This window comes from Sinocyclocheilus rhinocerous, unplaced genomic scaffold (genome assembly GCF_001515625.1).
Source record: "Sinocyclocheilus rhinocerous isolate Xijiao unplaced genomic scaffold, SAMN03320098_v1.1 scaffold62, whole genome shotgun sequence".
Taxonomy (NCBI): domain Eukaryota; kingdom Metazoa; phylum Chordata; class Actinopteri; order Cypriniformes; family Cyprinidae; genus Sinocyclocheilus; species Sinocyclocheilus rhinocerous.
The window spans coordinates 3,242,558-3,263,550 of record NW_015656585.1 but is presented as its reverse complement, the minus strand read 5'-3'; the positions used below and the strand labels follow the sequence as shown (position 1 = coordinate 3,263,550).

The 20,993-nt window shown below is 37.7% G+C and overlaps 1 long non-coding RNA gene across 4 annotated transcripts in view; it reads right to left on the bottom strand.

Moving 5' to 3' along the window:
* Positions 1–20,327, bottom strand: part of LOC107720187 (uncharacterized) — a 47,236-nt gene extending 26,909 nt beyond the window's left edge. Inside the window, exons 1-2 of one of the 4 annotated variants that reach the window (XR_001637589.1) lie at positions 20,149–20,327; positions 15,282–15,356 (exon numbers count right to left, since the gene is read on the bottom strand). This is a non-coding gene — a long non-coding RNA (uncharacterized LOC107720187). Of the gene's footprint in view, positions 1–12,448; positions 12,608–15,281; positions 15,433–20,148 lie in introns of those variants that run through there. The other 3 variants (XR_001637588.1, XR_001637587.1, XR_001637590.1) reach the window with 3 other exon arrangements.
* Between the last annotated feature and the right edge of the window lie 666 nt (positions 20,328–20,993).

The following is a 20,993-nucleotide window of genomic DNA, read 5'->3' as shown; positions in this document are numbered from 1 at the left end:
GCTGTGAAGTGTGTGTGTGTGTGTGTGTGTGTGTGTGTGTGTGTGTGTGTGACCATGAATCTCAGAGTAGTACTGTCATGTTGCTGTGCCTATGGCATATGCAAATGTGCGTTCATTTAAATGAACACATATTTACTGACTTCCATCTTTGCAGGATATCTTCTCTGGATGTCCAGAAAGAGTTGCTGCTGCTGGTGTAACCAGCATTGCATTTACCTGGAGGGGGGTTCACCATTGTTGACTTTTCAGTTGAAATGACTCTTTCTGTTTCAAACCATCCCTCTGTATGGGAGAATACTGGCAGAGGCTGCATGACTGTCACCTCAAAGTATGTCTCTGGCCAGCAGAGCCCGAGATCTCTGCAGCTATGCATTCCCTAGAGTCACACACACACACACACACACACACAAACACACACACACACACACACACACACACACACACTGCTGCTCTGCTCTACTGTCGCACTGATCCAAAGCATAACATTATATTTATCTTTCTACATATTTAGGCATAAATAAACATACATTTTGTGTGTAAATAGCTCTGTAGTTTGCAGATGTTGACAGCTTAACAGGAAGCTTTGGATGGTTTCTTGATTTGTTCAGCAAGAAGTAAACATGCAAAATAACACATCTGCTACACATACTGCCGGAGGCCAGCAGCTTTTCAAGCCAAATGTGTATATTTTTATACCATTAGCTGTAAGCTTAATCAAATTGTATATGTATTTTTGTGCATATTCCTATAGCCTAAGAGATTATTGTTTTTCGGTATACTACAACACAATAAGGGAGACCCCTCTGAACCATATAGGTTTCAAAACAGCTTTTTTGTACACGTGTGCATTCTGTGTTATCTACAGAAACTCTCAAAGAGTGGTGTAGGGCCATGTCCATATAAAAGTAGTCCTCTCCTGACACATGTCAGAGGCAGAGTGACAGCTGTCAGCTTTTATTAAGCCTCTGTGTCCGTATGGCTTGAGCTTTTGACTTAGTCACTGCTGCTATACAATGAATGCATCCTGCAATGCATTTTTACTTTCACATGGGCTAGTAATATTCTATTACATTATATTTTTACCAACAAGTAACGTAGTTTTTTTTTTAGACTTTTTAATCCCCTCTCACTTTCATAAGCCCTTATAAGACTTATCATAACATTCACTCATAGCATTACAAAAAATAAAATACTTTTTGCACCACTCTCATGTCATAAGCTCTTACAAGACTTAAAAGATGGTTATTATATCATTACAAATAAATAAAAATAAATAATTTGATCAAATACAATATCTCATGGTACAATAACATTAATAGCTGAGTGTTGTTTTCTGAGTCAATCTTGACAGCTTTTGTGCTGAATGCAAATGTAAAAAAGGCAGAAACAAAAGCATATTCCAATGAAAAATAGAAATTTATTTTCAAAAAAGCACATCATAATAATTCCTTTTACAAAATACAGTGCAATAAAAGGTTTCAACTCATTTGTGGGAATGTTCACCTCTTGGAACCTCAGATTAAAGTCACAATTGAATGCTTCCGTTTACAAAACATGCATATTGCTTTAAAATGATAGCATAATAGCACACCCTATGCAAAGACGTTACTGTATATCCCACATCTTCTGAATATCACACACTGATGTTATACATTCAGAAAAACCTTCACAGATAGCATTAATTAAGCGGAGCAGCTATGCTAAAAATATACGAGTCTCCATGTGCTTGTATCACCTGCAGTACGGTGAAACCAAGGTCCATTTTTGCTCTTGATGTTGGCAGTGTTTGAGTCGTCCCCATCCCCCACCCCCTCTCTCCACACCCTCAGCGTCTGCACTCACTGGATCCCTCTGCCAACACCTCAGTCCTGACAATCAGTGGCTACTGGACTATATGAAGGCCGACTGCTCTAGCATGGAGCCAGGTATGATTCCCCAGCTGACATCTGATGGCTGAGAAGCAAGAGCTCACACACACACACACACACACACACACACACTGCAGGGAAATGAAACATGTAGAAAACATCTCCCAGTCAATTAGCTCTACATCTTTTGCCGCTGTTGAGGGGGTAGGGCTCCAAAATATCCCCTCATACTCCACCAGCAATCCCACTGGCACAGGCAATTTTGCCGGCTCACACACCAGGGGGTATTCCAGAAAGTAAGTTATGTGACATACCTGGGTATCTTTAAAGGTAAGCGGATAAACTCAGTTTTCGGTTCCAAAAATGGAGGTAACTCCAGTGGGCATGACAGATTGCACACAATATTATATATTATTATATATTATTACACACACACACTCACACACACACACACACACACACACACACATAGCTGTAGCCTATACCTCACAGATCATGACCAGCTACAAACAAAAACACTTAGGAACGATCATGCATACAAGCGTTCACAAACACGGCCCACACCTTCTTACACACATACAACCACGCTGGTGATTGGTTAAAAATACATCTCTGGGGTATAACTCAGGATATTTTTCGTGATTGTACAATAACAATTTCCGTTGATCACAAGTGGACGATGCTAAATAGAGGTGTAAACAGTGTCTAAAATGTTATAATCTTGTCCACTCAGGATATTTTTCGTGATTGTACAATAACAATTTTCGTTGATCACAAGTGGACGATGCTAAATAGAGGTGTAAACGGGGTCTAAAATGTTATAAACTTGTCCTCTTCCAGAGGTACTCAAACCTTAACCGGATTGCTTTTGTAATGTAGATGTTGGAAATCCACAAAGAAATAGTCACAGGAGACACATTTGAAATGCATTTTAATACCAGGTGGAACAGTATGTGTCTTCGCTGACCACTTGTGATCGGATCACTGAAAACGCATCTTAATACCAGGTGGAAACAGGGCCTTTTCAATTTCAGTTGAACCAAAAAACATCAGTCCAGTTGGGGATAATGCTTTGTGTAGCCGTGTGGCACAAAACGACTGTGACTATGTGAATGATTGTTGCCTATTGTTTATATTGTTGTCCTTTTCATCTACGCCACCAACCTTTACGCTTTCTTATCTCTTTTCTCAACACGTTTAGTGCAGGAGATACTCTCGTTTCCTCCCATTAACCACTGACAGGCAGAGTCTAAAACATGCAGGAATTTAATTACATTCGGTCGGCTCTCATAGCGGCGGTCTGGTTGCGGGGAGGTTGAGGTGAAGGTAGGTTGCACACATCAGGTATAAGTGTGTGTGTGTGTGGGTGGGTGGGTGCAAGAAGGAGGGAGTTTTGCTGACACCTCTGTTGCCCACTTTCACGCTAATTAACACTTCTCAGATACCGGGTGACGGCAGTCTACACGACAGGCTCAAGAGGACATTTGCACAGACCTCTCTGAACAATCTGTTCAGATAAAGGTGCGCTCGATACTTGCGACAAACGTGTGTGCGGGAGTATAATCTATACACATGCACAAATACCCAACTGACAGCAACAAATGCACACAGATGAAACGGATCTCCACCGATGCCACCTCATTATACCATCCCTGCTGGTCACCATCTGTAGAAAGTCATTCAGTAACTCTGTCCGAACCAGGATAACACAGGACCATGGCGGTGTGATTCATGTAACTGTCTGTTCTCCATGAGAATGCCTCACTGCCACTCTGCACTATAATATCATGTCTTTTTTATGCTTTCCTCCAAACTGAATTCAAAGGAAGCCCATCACTCTATGACAGCCGATGCCAGTCCAGCTGATGGACGCATGTAGCACATTTCAACATGAGAATGTGTGTAAAATTAGCGCTCTGCTTTGCCTACTATTATTAGAATTTATCCTACCCTGGTGGATGGTTGATCACCATAAATGAGAAGCTCTGTGTTCTCTGAGTAAACCTATATAAGCTTCTAATTACAGTTTTAGTATAAATTTGCAAGAGTAATGCGCATGCGCCATCATGCGAGGCTTCTATATGTTTTTGTACATCTGTATGGGGGTGATATACAAGGAGGAGGTAAGCATTAAGAGTCATTTCTAGCACTCCTGCCTCGGCAGTGCCAAGAGGACGCGCGGAGATGAAAGTTAATGCAAATGGAAGTGTCATACAGCGAGTTCCATTCCAGACAGCCACCTTTGAAATAATTAAGACAGTGGAATGGAGTGGAGCCCGAGTGACTCCTTCTAAAGACAGCGAGCAACCAGACACAACACTGCTGCGCAAATGTTACGACAGCATTTCCATTTAAATGTTTGTTAAATTCGCCAAAAGGGTATTTTAATGTTAATTCGAAGATCTCTGTCAAAGGGACATCATTTTAAATGAATTATGACCTTTTCACGATAATCGAGATGGTTATTAAATGTAATCACATTCAACACAATCATATTGAAACATGTCAAACGCATTAAACGTACAAGAATCTGGCCTTCTTTTTAGCCTTAGCCATGGGCCACAATTCCATGTAGAGCAAATAAATATTCATCAAGAATTTTCTAATCGCACACGGCTAAAGATGAATACAAAGTGGGTGAAATGCAGAGGATTCCATGCTGTGTTGGAATATGGTGCATGTGTTGTGCCGGATAAGTACAAGGCTTGCCACAAGCAATTCGCATATGCAGCTGACAATAGTGGGGCGGGTTTATGCATGCAAATGATTTCCTTGACATGCACGTTGCCAGCGACGCCAGCTAATTTCATAATTGGTGAGCGTGATTATTCGAACGCGGTGGCGCCTTATTGGAACATGCAAGGTGGGTTTGTAATCAAGCGCGTGCCAGCGGACATTTTAGGTCTATCCTTTTCGCATGCTCACCACTGCTAAATTCTTTAAGATGGTGGCACCTTGAAGGAAATGCTACTGCGCTGACGGAGCCCAGCCCACCTCCTCCCTACCCAGAGTCTGCAATGCGATTCTAGGAATATTGTGGGGCACCCTTCGCCTACCCCACCTGCATAATAAATTTTTAATTCCCACGTCTCTAATAAGCATATTAAGCTGAGAGTCTGGAGCTTCCGCATATATGCATGAGTCCGCATGCATTACATTTGCATAGAATCGAGAGATTCAAATGTAAGTATGCGAACGTGCAGCACTTCACTGTGCAACATTACTGCCATGTATGACAAATGCTGCCTTTGGATTGTAACCCATGTTTTTTTTTTGAGACAAAAGAAGGAATCTCTACTCATTTTCTAAGAAATGAGTGGCACAACCCTAATTACACTGATTTCACCTGATCAAATCATATCATGATCAAAATACTAATGGTTTTTCAGCAAACAAACTCGCTAAATAGCCATATTTGAACTGCATTATTCACTCCTGAAAATTTTCAAAACAGGTTCCTTCAAACAGATTATTTACAAATTGTTAAAACGTAAAAATGTACAGAAAAAATGATTTTGTTGTAATTTATGAACAATGTAAGCTTTAAATTACATTTTTTTTGGAAATAATACTGTCAAGCTTCTCATTGGCATGACATGCATCATTTAAGCTCTTTCAACTGATTTGAGTTTTGAGGGGTATTTGAGACACAGTTATTGACTTATTTATAGCTCTGAGAATTTGCATAATCTAAATTCAGCAGACAACAGACATGCTCAGTCACACCGCTGCGGTTAATGCCACTAACACATACGGTGTCACAACGCTGTTATTGCACAGATTGCTTATGACTTAAGAGTAAAAACAATTTTATTCAATCTTGTATTTTATAACTGTCATTATCAATTATATACACTGAGAAAAGATATACTATACTGTATAATACACAATGACAGATGTTTAACAAAATCAACAGTAGCATTACACAATAAATCAAATCAATAGCCTAATTCAGGCATTTCAAAAAATGTACTGAACTGATTTTGAAGTGTTCAGGTCAAGATTGAACTACTAAATGCAGGACTAAACTGTGACATTTTAACCATTGCAATTTGTTAGAATTTACACATGTTACTAAGGGTTATATATCATATTAAAGGAAAATATTTTGACTTTTTGCAATCACTGTACTGCTTCTAAATCTTGACACCGAGGTTAATTTGCTCCATGAATCATGCTGCAGGGTTGTTCTATTTGAACTATTTGAACATTTTGGCACTAGACCTGCCTGCTTCTTTGAGATGTCAATAAGCTGTGCATTGACTCTGATAAATCAAGATTTGCTGAAACACTGATATACACAATTACACACACAACCATGACAAATCTGAATGCATACATGCACAGATACATTTAAGTGGCTTCTTAATACCCTCACAGATCCACACCCACACAAGTACATACATGTGAATCTTCCACTTATTAACACACACAAACACACACATATATGGAACCTGTCCTGCTTTTGCACATTGCCATCATACGCATGTGAGATCACCCCTTGTTGCCACAGCGACTCCAACCAGCGGGAACAACACTGTACATGTGACCTGGTCGAGAAGGGGCGGGTCTACAGGATGCTCTGTGCCAACATGTATCTGCTTGTTTAACATCACTGCACATTTTATGGCACTTTATTCAGTTAGATTGTAGGAAGTAAACTTACACATGCATGTAAGCATCCTGAATCTAGAATTGCTTCTTACGAAATCAGTGGGATATAGATGAGAAAGAGAAAAAAAAATACTGCACTTATCTCATCACAACACTGTAAAAGGCATCAATATGCTGCAAGTGATTAATTAAATACCACTTTATGCACCAAACAAAAATTTAATTTGTGGGACATACAACCTGAAAGTAAACCCAAATGTTGTCTTAAAATTATGCGACTTCTCTGATCTGCACCCAGGGACTACAAGCTTAACCTTTTTCTGTTTCTGCTCCCCATCTGTGGAATGCTCTTCCTTCAGTGATTCAACATTGGACTGTTTTAAAAAGTCTTTAAAGACTCCTCTTTTTAAAGCTGTTTATTGTAATTCAGTGTTTCTTTTGTTATTACTGTATTGTTATTATTTTATGGTGTTGTAGCACTTTGGTTTCAGAAAAAGGCAATAATAAATAAAATGCATTATTATTATTATTATAATTATTAACCGTAAGCTTTCTCATCATAAAATGAGATATACAAAGACATGAAATCTGGTTAAACTAATCTAACATGTACTGAAGACTTGTGCCCTTTTGAATTCAGTAATGTAACCACAAACATTGATAAAAACAAACAAACAAACAAAAACTCTTAAATCTCGCTGTAACCTTACACAATTACAAAACAAAATCCAATTTCTTCTTCTTGAGTCCCACCGTCTTTGAATATGGCTTGTTAAAGATGCTATTTACATTTGCATCTACAATTATTTTCTCTCCAAATGCATTTTCATCAAAGTGAAGAAAGCATAGCCTATGTTAACAATTGACTAACCATGGATCTGAGGACACAATTTAAAAACTAAACAGGCTAAGCATCCGTCGATTAAATATATTTAAAATTAGAAGTAAACTAAATATATTCAAGGAAATAAACAGAAATGACAATGTCAGTTTGCCAAATGCTAACAATTGAATGAGATGAGCACAGCATTAAAGACAATTGTGCAGAAGCGCTATGAAGGGATTGTGACTGAGAACAGGTGGAGGATGTGGAGTAGCCACAAATATGAAGATTGCCTGCCCAATGAATACTGATAAGCTGCCATGGTCGCCATGGTTATAGTATTCAGCCAATTACAAGACAGCAATATGCCTGAACTGTCTAAGATATACACACACACACACACACACACACACACACACACACAATAGCAAACGGCTCATTCATAGAGCTGCAGGCAGCCAGCCTACTACATACAAATTTATATTCAAAAGGAACCTTGGAGTTCACCTCAATCTGGGTCCTAAATCATGTAAACATGCTGAATATTTAGTTGAAGCTCAGAACAAGTACACTTACGAATCTTTGCTGATTTCCATAAAAACCTTCAAAACAGAGATTATATTAAGATATCACTTAGAAGGTGTAAATCCTCAAACACAAAAAAAAAAACATGAAATATTAAATATGTGTTTTATATGTTACAAGTTAAAGCACTGCTTATAGCATGCAGCGCTGCCTTCTCTATAGTATCACTGATATTCTTGAAAAAACATGACCCATTTCTATCACTCAAAGCATGTGGTTTTGCAGTAATGAAAGAAGTGATCTCAAAAATGATTTGCAAACATTCAACATTACATTCAACCAATGCGGACATTTTGAATAGATTGACTGTCAAGTCCTGGTGCATACAAAGCAAGCGCTGGATATGTAAAATGAGAGGACATGTAACGGTTTTGTGTGATGCAAAAAAAAAGGAGAAAATGTCAAATTAATTTAGAATGACGTAAGTAAAAATCAGGTTTTTGTTTTTAACACCATTGCTGTCTTGTACTCAAAAGGCAAGGTGTCAATGTCTTTTCACAGTGGATTCTGGTAATAGCCTGACAATATAATGTTCCTTCTTTTTTTCTTATTGACAACACATAAGGCCCTACTGTTACAGGCATTCACAGAAAAGGGCTTGGGATTAAAACCACTTTAGTTTTGGCATTTAAACAAAGCTATATATTTTTTTCTTTTTCAATACATCATAATTTTGGGGGAAAAAACAACAACAACTACTACTACAAATACAACAATAATAATAGCAACATACTGTAATGCATTTATTTCTTTTATAAATTCTGTTGGCTAGATATTAAAATAATTATTTAGTTTAAACATGTTTTTAAAGCTCTCGGCTATTTCTTAGACTAACATTTTGAATAAAATTACAGTTGCACTATGTAAGTGTTTAGTTCCTTGATATTGTTACTGAAAGGTAAATGGTTCAAGACAGCATATGTGTTAAGGTTTATTAAGCCTATAAAAATGTCTATTTTAATCTGCAACTAACTTGCCTTGTAGGCCTCTCAAATATTTTATTTATTTAAAAAATACTCTGAATAAATTCATAATAGAGTAGACCTATATTAAAAGTCTACTGCAAAGAATAAATACGGTATAATGAGAGGGCGTTAAATCTCACACTTGTCAAGTTCAAATGCAAGCGCTTTGAGGACAATAGTGGTGATGTCATGTTTCAACGCGGTCTAAGGCAGAGCTGCAGCAAAGCTATGCTTCAAAACTTCAAGCTCAATACGCCACTTATTTTACATACACACGCCTTATTCCCACACTTACAAACAATTCACCTCAGTAGCAGCAGCGTATATAGCTATCATCATGCCTGTGATATATTCACAGCCGTTAGGCTACTGTTCCTGCTTTGGGGCCCGCGCCTGCTGAGGCTGGGAACGGTCGCCACTTTCTAAAGGGATGCAGATGAGTTGGGTGCACTTGACATCTTTTCATGACCCATGTCGCCCCCAGCCCCCCCAGCCCGCCGGCGCTGTCTGTCATATTCTGGATAGGGCCGTGGCATTGCCACTTGCCCTCGAGCGTGGGAATGGGAGCGTCCAGTCGTTCACATCTACTGCGCTCCGTTTAACGGAATCAATTAAGGAGGGCGACCCCCTCGCTCCCCATGTGCCCACCCCTTTTCATTTTTGTCAGCTCTCTCTATATGTCCTAATTATTTCTGTTTGGGATGCCAGCGCCGTTTCCTGGCCAAAGGCGACCGGGCTGAAATAAATAGTGAGCACGTGGGTTCACGTGGGTTCTCTCTTCACGTGTCAGTTTTCAGTGAATTGGTGAGATCATACAAACTCGAGTATTATTAAATTAATCTCTGCGAGTCTATTAATTTATTACGCTGCGTAAAACAATATTTCCTTAAGGAAAAACGAAGCTGATTTTTTTGTTTTCTTGCGTTAACGTTTACATTTTTTTTGCGCGCAACTTTAAGTAGAAAATGCATACTTTTCACAGCAACATAACGCCACATGAAACCTAAATAAATAAAACCCTAATTCTTGTTTGGCAATGTGTCTAGCTAACAGCTCTCCAAAGGTATTGACATAGCCTATAATACATTTTTGTAAATGTATCTTCGTGTCATTAGGCATCCAGAGTTTTCGATGAGCCAGGAGGCAGTTTTTACTTTCGGTTATCTAGCTTTATGAAGTGCAACATACTCATACAGCTAGATAACCAAAGATAACAACTCGCTTCCAATTCCACAACAGTAATCCCCGGATACCTCCGTGTCTTGTGTGCAAGAATAAATCCAAGAAGTTGCTAAAACAATAAAAAATAGGCACGGGACTTCAAAAATTGTCATTTGTAGTTCTTAAAAGTAGGTATGCTCGCAACAAAAATAAATGACAGTTTCTTCACAGGGTAATGAGATTCAAAACGGAAGCTATAATCCATTTGACATCGGAGCAGTTAACGTTAAAACAATATGAGAGTTGGAGTGAGGGAGCCTGTCGAATAAGAAGCAGTCATCCTCGCACAGGCCATCATTTGCATTGCAAATTACCTCCCGATCTCACAAAAGGCTCCTTTGGCTCTATTAAATCGTGGCAGCAACGATAGATATCCCACGGAACCAGCAGCTAGATTATACAAAGGAAAAATCCGATTCCAGAGGAAAAAAGTGCACACGGAAATAACATCCCGTTTGTTTCGGCACTGAATGGAGAGATCTCTCTCTTATTTTTGGCCGAGTGGTGGCAGGTTGTCCGTGCACGGAGGAGATCGGTAATGCCACAGATCCCTGAGAGCTGCTATGAGAGAGACGAGAGGAGGATTGTGTTGCTGCTGCCAGCGGTCTGAGAGAGGGAACAGGGCCACATCTCGAGAAGTGGGGGGGCGGAGGGGGTAAGCAGGGGGACGGGCTTCCAATACCAAAATATGGACCAGCCAGAGAAGGTCAAAGGTCCTTCCAGTACCAAAATATGGACCAGCCAGAGAAGGTCAAAGGTCTCGGACCACGAGAGTGCAAGGCGATGATGATGGTGGTGATGATGATAATGATGATGTCATTACAAATCTCCAGAGTGCGTTTGCATCCCTCGTGCAGGTTGAAGCGGCGATCCTTACGCACTTTTGCTGAACGCATAACGTATTTTCAACGACGAGCATGCTTGATGGAAATATTTGAAAGGCAACGCCAATCACCCTCGCTCACGAGGATTTTAGATTTTAGTGCGACTGAATACATGGGAATGCTCGCCGGCGACAAGAGGAATCTTGCGATCGTTCCCTCTGGCATTGACAGTCAACACGCAAAGGTATAGCAGCTGCTCTCTAGACAGAGTAAGGTGGTTTCCATTGCTAGTATATGTGGATGCCTTCATATTCTGACCACTGATATCAGAATCTTATTTTTAAATTGATTACATACTCATGCCTACTTTCTGTCCCGTGAGAACTGTAATTGAGTGCAGTAAGTTGATAACAAACCTATCAATCTAAACGTGATGCTGACTTTCCAGCATCTGTGTGGGTTTCAGAATGTGGGACTCACAGCACGACTCTCTCTCTCTCTGTCTGTGTGTATGCGTGTGATCGTAAAGTTGAAAAACATTCTCAATAAAATTATTTATATCACTTATCTTATACAATGTGTCTTCAATTCATTTCCATTCTGTCATTAACTGTATAGACTATCTGAAACATCACAAACAGATGTCAGCACACAAGGTGTTCTGTAGGCCTGTAACATACACAGATAATGGAACTCTTGCCTTATAGGTCTCTAATTTTGGCCACATCCAGGTCAAAAGACAGCTATCATTAATCTGATATGATGGTTTTCTGACTGCATTGGTTTAGGTGAATAATGTCATCAACAGTTCATATCTAAGACAAATAATAGCTTGATTAAGTTGGAAAACATCTCCCTCATTCAGGCCTTATAGAGCATAGCCAAATACAAATAACAATCTCAGAGCACTGCTAAAATCAGTAAGAGTGAATAAAACATTTGACTCACATGCTCACATGAAGCTAGTCTAAGCATTATCACATATTATGTATAAAGAAAAAAAAAGACATTATTAACACACATGTGAAAGTTGATTGTCTTTCCTGAAACAACACCACCACCGCCAAAAACGTTTCTTCTGTCTAGAATCATAAAGAGGTTTGATCAACATAACAGTTATTAAATTAGAATCAATGACAGCTCACATAACATCTCACAAAAAATTGTGTGATAGAAGATAAAGGTGTGTTTGATGCATGACCTGCAATCAAAATCACTGTCTAAGCAGCACAACATGAATACTTCTGTTCTAAAATGCAAAATTAAATTCCCTTGCGCATAATGGCAAGTTGTGAGACTTTGTCACCTTGTATTATCACTGCATGAGAAGTTGGCCTTGAGACAAGTGCTTTGTGTTAGACCAGTTCAAAGTATGTTAACATCTATGACATTGTTATACAATGTAGCTTTAATATATCGAAAATAAACTCGTGTACAATTGTGAAATTTCTTTCGTCAAAATCTGTAATGCAACTATAGCACTGTATTATTCTTAATAGCCACAAAAAAAAGAAAGAAAAAAAGAGAAGTGTTTCCAGATGTACTCACTTGAGCAAAGGTTTTTTATAATTATGCCGAAGTCGACGTGACCAGATGCAACTCCTGCTGTAGGTATGAAGCCGGCGTGCACGGGCAGCTTTCGGTTTAAAATTGCCGCTAATACGCAGTTCATTACGCGTGCCTCAGCGGCTCTGATTCTCACAAGAGCACAGTCCAAGCGCACGAGAACGACAGCTACCGTATAAGCGAGAGCCAGTGAGAGGGGGAGAGAGAGAGGAGGGGTTGAGAAGTTTCCCATAACCTATTTGTCTGCAGCACCAAATAGAAAAGTGCACTGTTGAGTAGAGAAGGTCGGCATGTTTCCCCCCCTTTCTTTCCTTTTCTTTTTTTCATGAAGGGTGTTCGGGAGGGGGCAGTCTTCTCTGTGAAAGAAAGGACGTGCTCTGAAATTCAAACAAGTTCGCCAGGTCTTTTGTTGGACTTGAACTGAGGAGGCATTGTTCTTCTATTGGCGTGGACTAGCCCCAAGTTCCCAGACCAGGTTACGGATTGACTGCGGTAATGAATTTGCTCCGAGCGCTTCTGCCCAACACGTTTTGACTGACGGAAAGCAATGGCACTGAGAAGACATCATCAGCTCGGGGAAAACTTACACACTGATACGTAATAGCTTATGAAGAAAAAAAAAAAAAAGAGAGAAAAGTGAAATTGGTACTATTTAAACTCACCATAACCTCGCGCGCACGCAGGCACAGGATAGGGCTTCATATTACATCTACCTCGTGCCATGAATGCACAGGCCTATAGGCTACACGCAATAATATTTGTTGTCTACGAATCATACAATCAGTTCTCTTTTGGCGCTTCTATAGTTACAATTAGTGCAACTATCTAAAATACTTTTTTTAAATAATGCATCTTTTGATAGATTATGCAAATTTGTAATGAAGTAATAAATAATAATATTATGTTTTGTCAATGTCCTATCCGATGATGATCCGAACAAAAAAATGCTGAATACCGTTGCTATAGTTACCTCCTCTGGCGACTGAGATTGCTGTGGGACAGCATTATATTTGAATACGCGCACTGATTTACTTCTAAGTTTGAAACACATATGTATATGTAACAAAGAATATTCACTTGTGAGACCTTATGCCAGACCTTTTGTTTTGACATTCAATGATACGGCTTCATTAATTAAGGGGGTCAGACCCACCCCAAAACCTTAATTCACACCACACATATTTATATAACATAATCATTAATTATTATTATTATTGTCATTATAGCAAGTTTTTTTTAATTTAATGATCAAGTTCAGATTTTGAAACGACATTTCTTAATTTAAGATTCTGAACGTTTCTAAATAATGTTGCCTAATTCTTATTCCTTCACAGTTCTCAATTATTGCTAGCACTTGTGTTTGACTAAAACGAATTCACGTTTAGATTTTACAACGAGGTCACGTCCGATGACGTAGCAAAGCTATCGGCTACGTGCAGCCATATTTAAATACATCAGGGAAATTAGCGCATCAAATATGCAAATCCCCCAACATAGCCTTTCTTTCAGCGGTCGGAGTAATTTCCCCTCATCGGCTTCGAGGTGGCTCTTTTCGTTTTCGGAAGAATATGTAAGTTGCTGTTTTTTATTGAAAGGAAGAACCTTTCTTGGCCGTGAAACTGGACCATATGCAGCAAAGAAGCGGAGACTCATTGCCAGGGAAGTCGCCCATCATGCATAATGAGACTCCTGCTCCGCCATTCTTACATCTTCACCGCAGTTGGTCCTTGCGTGTGTCTTATTTTTAATATTGATGCATATTTAAAAGGTATATTTGAATTTCCTTTGCATTCACGCTGGCTGCGTTGTCTTGATTCCATTTTATTTCATGCGTCTTTGGCTCTTCGCGATGCGGCTTTTTATTGCATAGGCTACAGCATTGTCTCCATTATTGTTTAATTTCATCAATTTAAAGAAAGTTAAACAATACTTAACGTTTTTTGTTTCTAATTCCTTCTTTAGGATCCGACAATAGAAATATGATAAAATACCAGTAAATATTCAAAAGCATTATAAGCGAACAAAGACATTTGAGCGGCTCAAACAAAAAGGCACAAATAGCATTGTGTTACATTAGCATGTCATTAAGTTAGAGCATCTCTCATTCAGAAATAGTCGGTTAAAAGATACTACAACTGTAGTTAGCTACTAGACAAAGCAAATATTTGCATGCAATTTGAAGTCGTCTATACGAACAAAAATGAGTAAAACAAAATTTCTATGCACTTAACAGTATTAACACATTATTATTAGAGAAAAAAAATGAATATTTTGTATATTATTACATAGTAATTCAAAAATGAGCATCACATCTTTAGTTCTCTTTAGCTGTCTTAACCCACATGGACAAATAGTCTGCTAGTAGTCTAAACAAAGAAAAGCTGAAATCATAAGGCAAATGCTTAGAAAATTAATTGACAAACGAAATCTATTGCTTTGAACTTGCCATTGACACAAACATCATCTACTTCAAAACTTACCGCTAGAGTCATAATTAGGCCTAATATCCACTTCCTATTAATATAATTGCGTTTACTTTCGAGTCCAGACTCTTTTCCAGAACTTTTTGCGCAATCTTAGGCATCTCTTCTTCATAGTTCCTACCCGTAAAGCGTCTGATCTTCATCTTGTGAACCTTTGCTCAACTGATCTGGCACCCAATAGAAGTGGTCAGACGGGCACACGCGTAAAGATTTACTCCCAATGGGTCAACACACGTGCTGTCCTATGCTCGCATGTTTTCCGCATTAAACTTCAGACAGCCCTGCTATATCTCTTTATAGGAACAGACGTCAATGAGAAAAACAGGACTCACTTGGACTCTGCATGTCTTCATTTTGGCGACTTCGTATGGTCCGAAGTTGTGTAGCACATGTGTGATCTGCTGCGCCTGTTTGCAACACAGCAGGACCGCGATTACCATACTTATGCATATTAAAAACCTATAGAGAAAAGGATTTCAAACTTTCCCACAGCTCCTATAACTATAATAGGAGACAATGACTCACCATAACTTCCTGAATTATAATATAAACCATATAAAACAGTTTCTGTATAGCCTAATTGGAGAATGAATTCTATTAGCTATCTTCAAATCTTAATTTATTTTCATGATATTCTTATGTTATTTTGAATTAAATTCTAAGCATGTTTTGCCATTGATTGGTCTTCTGGACCAATTAAGTAACCTAATCTATAGTTAGTATAACGTTAATGTAGGGGGCATATTTAGTCATATTTCGACTTCACGGAGAATGAAAAGAGATTTCAGGCAATTCCTGAAGACACCCTTAAAGCCTAATCCAAAAGTGTCTTAATAACTTTGAGCATGTTTTCGAGGCTCATGAAAAAAGACGTTTCAATGAGAGGAATTGGCAATTGTAGGATTTTTGTAGCCTATTCACTGACTCTTTCACACATTTTATAGTAAATAACCGTTAGCCTACACTAGGCTACTTTAGATTTAAACATAAAAAAAGGCCTATATATTGTTATTAGATTGAAAAGATAATGATTCTTATTATCGACGTAGATAAACAAATACAGTAAAAGGAAAAATATAGGCAACAAAATGTCTTAAATGGTCACTTATTGCATCAAAAAATAGATCTGTAATCCAGCATCTTTAATTACGCGTGTAAATAATGAGAACGAGAAAATCTAAAAGGTCTAGCATCTAAACGAGCCATATGGCTTATTTCTATTTCTCCTCTCCTTTATCTCTCTCGTGGTTCTTTTCACAATCATTAATATCACCGCTATAGATCAAATAGGTTATAAAATATATGGAGAGACTTGTTGTTTAAGTGAGTTAAACGTATGATAGAGAGAGAAAGAGGGGTGCAGAGGGAGTGAGAGAGAGGAGGGAGGCTGATTTCCAGGTAATTCAATACAAAGACATTCATGTTTTCTTTCTATTGTTTAGCTGTGCCGAATAATGCAGTGCACACATACGATCAACAGAGAATTGAGATGAAACGGTGGGTATTTACAAATATGTTATAGTGTTAATAAACTTGAGTTTTTCCTAGGCTAGGTAGGCTACGTCTTTATTTTTCCGTGTAGGACACATAACCTCGTGGCCAGTTCCTCTAAACGCGTAAGACAGCAAATAAAATAATAAACTCTATTATAAATGATATTTCAAGCCATTTCTAAATATTGCCTCAGCCATTCGTTCTCTAGAAATTCATTCGAAGTGAGAAATGAAATTTGAGTCACCGTGATGCATTTCTGTAACACGTGGCGACATCTAGTGGTGTCATGCTCTATGGCGCACTCCTGCAGAACCAAATGTAACGATTTATCAGGAGACAAGAGCGATAATTCCACGTGAACATACCATTCATAAATTCATAAAGTAATCTATCATTTTAATTGTATTTGATTATGTATTAGTTTTTTCTCTCTCAAAGCTTCCATTAATATAAATCTACGACTGTCGTCATCTTTCAAAAGCAAACTGATTGACTGACTTCAAAAGCAAATTGTAATCAAATATTGATAGATAAATACTAAGCTTTACATTATACAGGAGCCTTGCGTCCCTTTCTATTTTTGTAGACACGTTAGACTACACACGTTTCTATTTTGGGGAAATAAAAATCCAGTAGGACACACGCACAATAATATTAGCAGCAACCGTTTTGAAAGCATGTATCTAAATATTGGCTTTATGGTAGATTGCTTTGTTAGTCCGTTATATTTTTGGTCACCCTCAATTATCAGTGATGACTAAGTATTGTCGGTCTTGTTGCAAATTATATCCAGTAGCCTACTGTGCAGTTGACTGTAAAAACACGAGGGAAAAGTCGTTTATATTCTTACTTAAGCCAGAGCCCATAACGAAGTTAGGAAATGTGTTAGAAAGCAAAGAGACATCTCCAAGGTTAATTGTCTTTTTTTTTTTAAATGTAATTTAAAAAACATTTTCGCAGCCACTTCTGGCCAATACGCGGGTTACACGCGGCATCTCCAAGGTTAATTGTCTTTTTTTTTTTTAATGTAATTTAAAAAACATTTTCGCAGCCACTTCTGGCCAATACGCGGGTTACACGCGATATATTATAAAGTGTTCAAGATCATGAGCCGTAATGTTTATTGCACGGATTTGTTTTTTTACATTGTGATAACCGCTTTCAAGCATATATCCTAGTAGTATTAACGCGCAAGGTTTCATTAAAAAAATTATCTTAAATGCCATGTTAATAAAAAACTTTACAGTTACCATGTACACTTGATGATTGTCAAAAAATACTTGCATGCCCTCCTTTTCTATAAGCTTATTGACGAGTAAATGCCTTTGAAATATTGGCTTTATGGTAGATTGCTTTGTTAGTCCGTTATATTTTTGGTCACCCTCAATTATCAGTGATGACTAAGTATTGTCGGTCTTGTTGCAAATTATATCCAGTAGCCTACTGTGCAGTTGACTGTAAAAACACGAGGGAAAAGTCGTTTATATTCTTACTTAAGCCAGAGCCCATAACGAAGTTAGGAAATGTGTTAGAAAGCAAAGAGACATCTCCAAGGTTAATTGTCTTTTTTTTTTTAAATGTAATTTAAAAAACATTTTCGCAGCCACTTCTGGCCAATACGCGGGTTACACGCGGTATATTATAAAGTGTTCAAGATCATGAGCCGTAATGTTTATTGCACGGATTTGTTTTTTTACAGTGTGATAACCGCTTTCAAGCATATATCCTAGTAGTATTAACGCGCAAGGTTTCATTAAAAAAATTATCTTAAATGCCATGTTAATAAAAAACTTTACAGTTACCAATGTTCACTTGATGATTGTCAAAAAATACTTGCATGCCCTCCTTTTCTATAAGCTTATTGACGAGTAAATGCCTTTAAGATATTACGACGGAAACTTTTTTATTATTGATTTTACTTAAGAAAGAAAGAAAGAACGAGGGAGAAAGAGAGAAATCATATTTTGGGTCTAAAAATATTCGTCTGGTAATTTTCGATATTCTCCCCAAAATATCTGCAACTAATGTAATAGCCTATTTATCGATGATGATTACATGTAGACTATCTAATGGATGATAAATAAAAACCAAATTAATTAAATTAATAATAAATTAAAACAAAATAAATATAAAACAAAATTACTAAAAGCAGCTTAACTTATAACAAACATTTTTGTTTTACTCTAAAGAAACTGCTGTTTTCGCTCATTTTTAGCAAAAAGCTATACCGGCAGAATGAGTTTACTGCAATGATTACAGCTATGCCCATACGAGCTTTTGATTTTATTTATTTTATTTGTTTTATCGTGAAAAGTTTCACAGTGTTCGATATATTTAATGGTATTTATGACGTTTTACATTTTACAAACTTTTTTACAAAATATCTGTTCATTTGTTAATTGTCCATTTGGCTCGCAATTATTAATCGTTATTATAGTGTAGGATCCAAGATTTCAGTTGCACTAAATTTAGACGGCAAATTCTTGCAGTGTCAAAGTGCGCCTTTGATTCTCTTTCTTTCGTTTGTTGTGTTCATATATAATGTATTTCTGAAAGATTTGTGAAAGTGTAACTCAAAGGAGAGATAATATCTTCTGTGCAACATCTGAAGGAGTGGAAAATAATCTGTTGATTAAACGTTGAAATAATCTCTTTGTTGTGACTGTCTTTTTGATCATCTCAGGCAAAATACTTACATTTTAGTTTTATATAGGGCTACAATATATATTTGAATGATACATATCAAAATTAGAGAATACTCAGGAGCATCATTTACATACTAGCCTATAGCATATGTGACAACTTCATGATGTTCTCAGATCTGGGGAAAAATACAAATGAAATACAAAATTCTCTTTACAGGTGACCAGAATCTATGTGATGAAAGTGGCCTATTTTAAACATTAAAAAGTTAAATTTTATGTACAGGGCAGGCCAATAGCAAATAATGTGAGCAGACAGCTATAAATAGCTTAATCATCAGTACAAAAACAAATAAAATTCGGCACATAATACAAATAGCCTACAAAATTGATGTCTAATCAAAGAGTATGAATATGTAGCATATGTAGAATTTTTGCAGTATGAATGTATGTTTGAACGCATTTTACAGACATTAGTTCTGTAATCTCAGTTTCACCGTAGAAGCGGGTGAATTAAATAAATGAAGGCAAACATCTTTTACCCATTGAACAATGGTGACATCTTGTGGCCAGAAGGATTCATTGTCTCTTCAACAGCCTTTACTGTTTCTACAACAATGTAATAATCTTAGGTCTTACATTTTCCTAAAAACATTTTACATGGTTTATAAAGGCAATTAATAAACCAACGCACAATTTCAAAGGTCGATAGTTTAGACTATAACGCGTACACATTAAATATACTATGTTACTACTGTTAGACCCAATACCAGCCTACTAATAAATGTTAGCTCTTTGGTTGGAATGCAAGAACAAATATTTGATTAACATTCTGGAGCTAAACATATTTTCAAGGGAAACAAGAAGAAACTCCTGCTCAGGGGTTGTTATCTGAGGGATGTTCAGGTGTTGTGAGCGATGTTACTTGTATGTTCATCAGAAGAACCTCAGATTAAACATGCACTTTCACAATCCTACCACTTTGGAATAACCATGGCGACCAAACAATATGCAGAAGCAAAGCAAACTCCGAATTTGTTTATAACCGTTTTGAAGCTCTTACCTCCCTCAGAAGAACACAAGAAGCTGTACCGATGTTCAACTGTTTTCTTCCTGTTTATGGTATAGTTGCTTTATTCTACTATGCTTTTTAGGAGGTTTGGCTGTGTAGGACGTTGTTGACAGGTGAGAAATCTCGAACATTTTACACCTTCTAAACTCAAGAAAATGCGCCAAATCCAGCTTCCGACTCCATATATGGACTGGCCGCTGTGCACGCGACAGAAAAGCGCCTCAAAGCCTTCTGATTGGCTGAACAAACTGAATAGCTATTCGTGTGATATCTTGGGGTAGTTATTTCAATGGTATCTTTTAAGAAACAGGATCCAATTTTACAAAACTGTTCTGAGAGGCTGTAATGTGTGAATGTACGATGAATATGATTTAATATTTCATTCAGTCAGACTAAGTGTTAGTTGACTATCACAGCTTCTGTGGTGCATAGCTACAAACCATGAATGGTAAAGCCTTGTGCATATTTGAAGACATATGATGACCATACTAATAATGTACTGAAGCTTCTGCGATCAACCATTTTGAGTGGAAACATTTTTGGTTTAGAGATACTGGCTAAATACACGTTCACACAGATATCTTGCAGTCAAGTTGAGGGACAGAACACAATAAAAATCACACCAGGACGTCTGTGTAACTAAGAAAGCCAGTAACTTTACTGAATTCTCTGCAAAATACAAATACCTTTTTTTAGTCCCAGCAGGAGAAAATTTTTTATTCCATACATTAATTTTTACTACATACAGCTGAATCAAGTCCCTTGAGATACAGAGATGTGGTTTAATTTAATGACATCTTGTCTTCAAGTGGCGACAAAGTCCAGCTTGTGCCGCT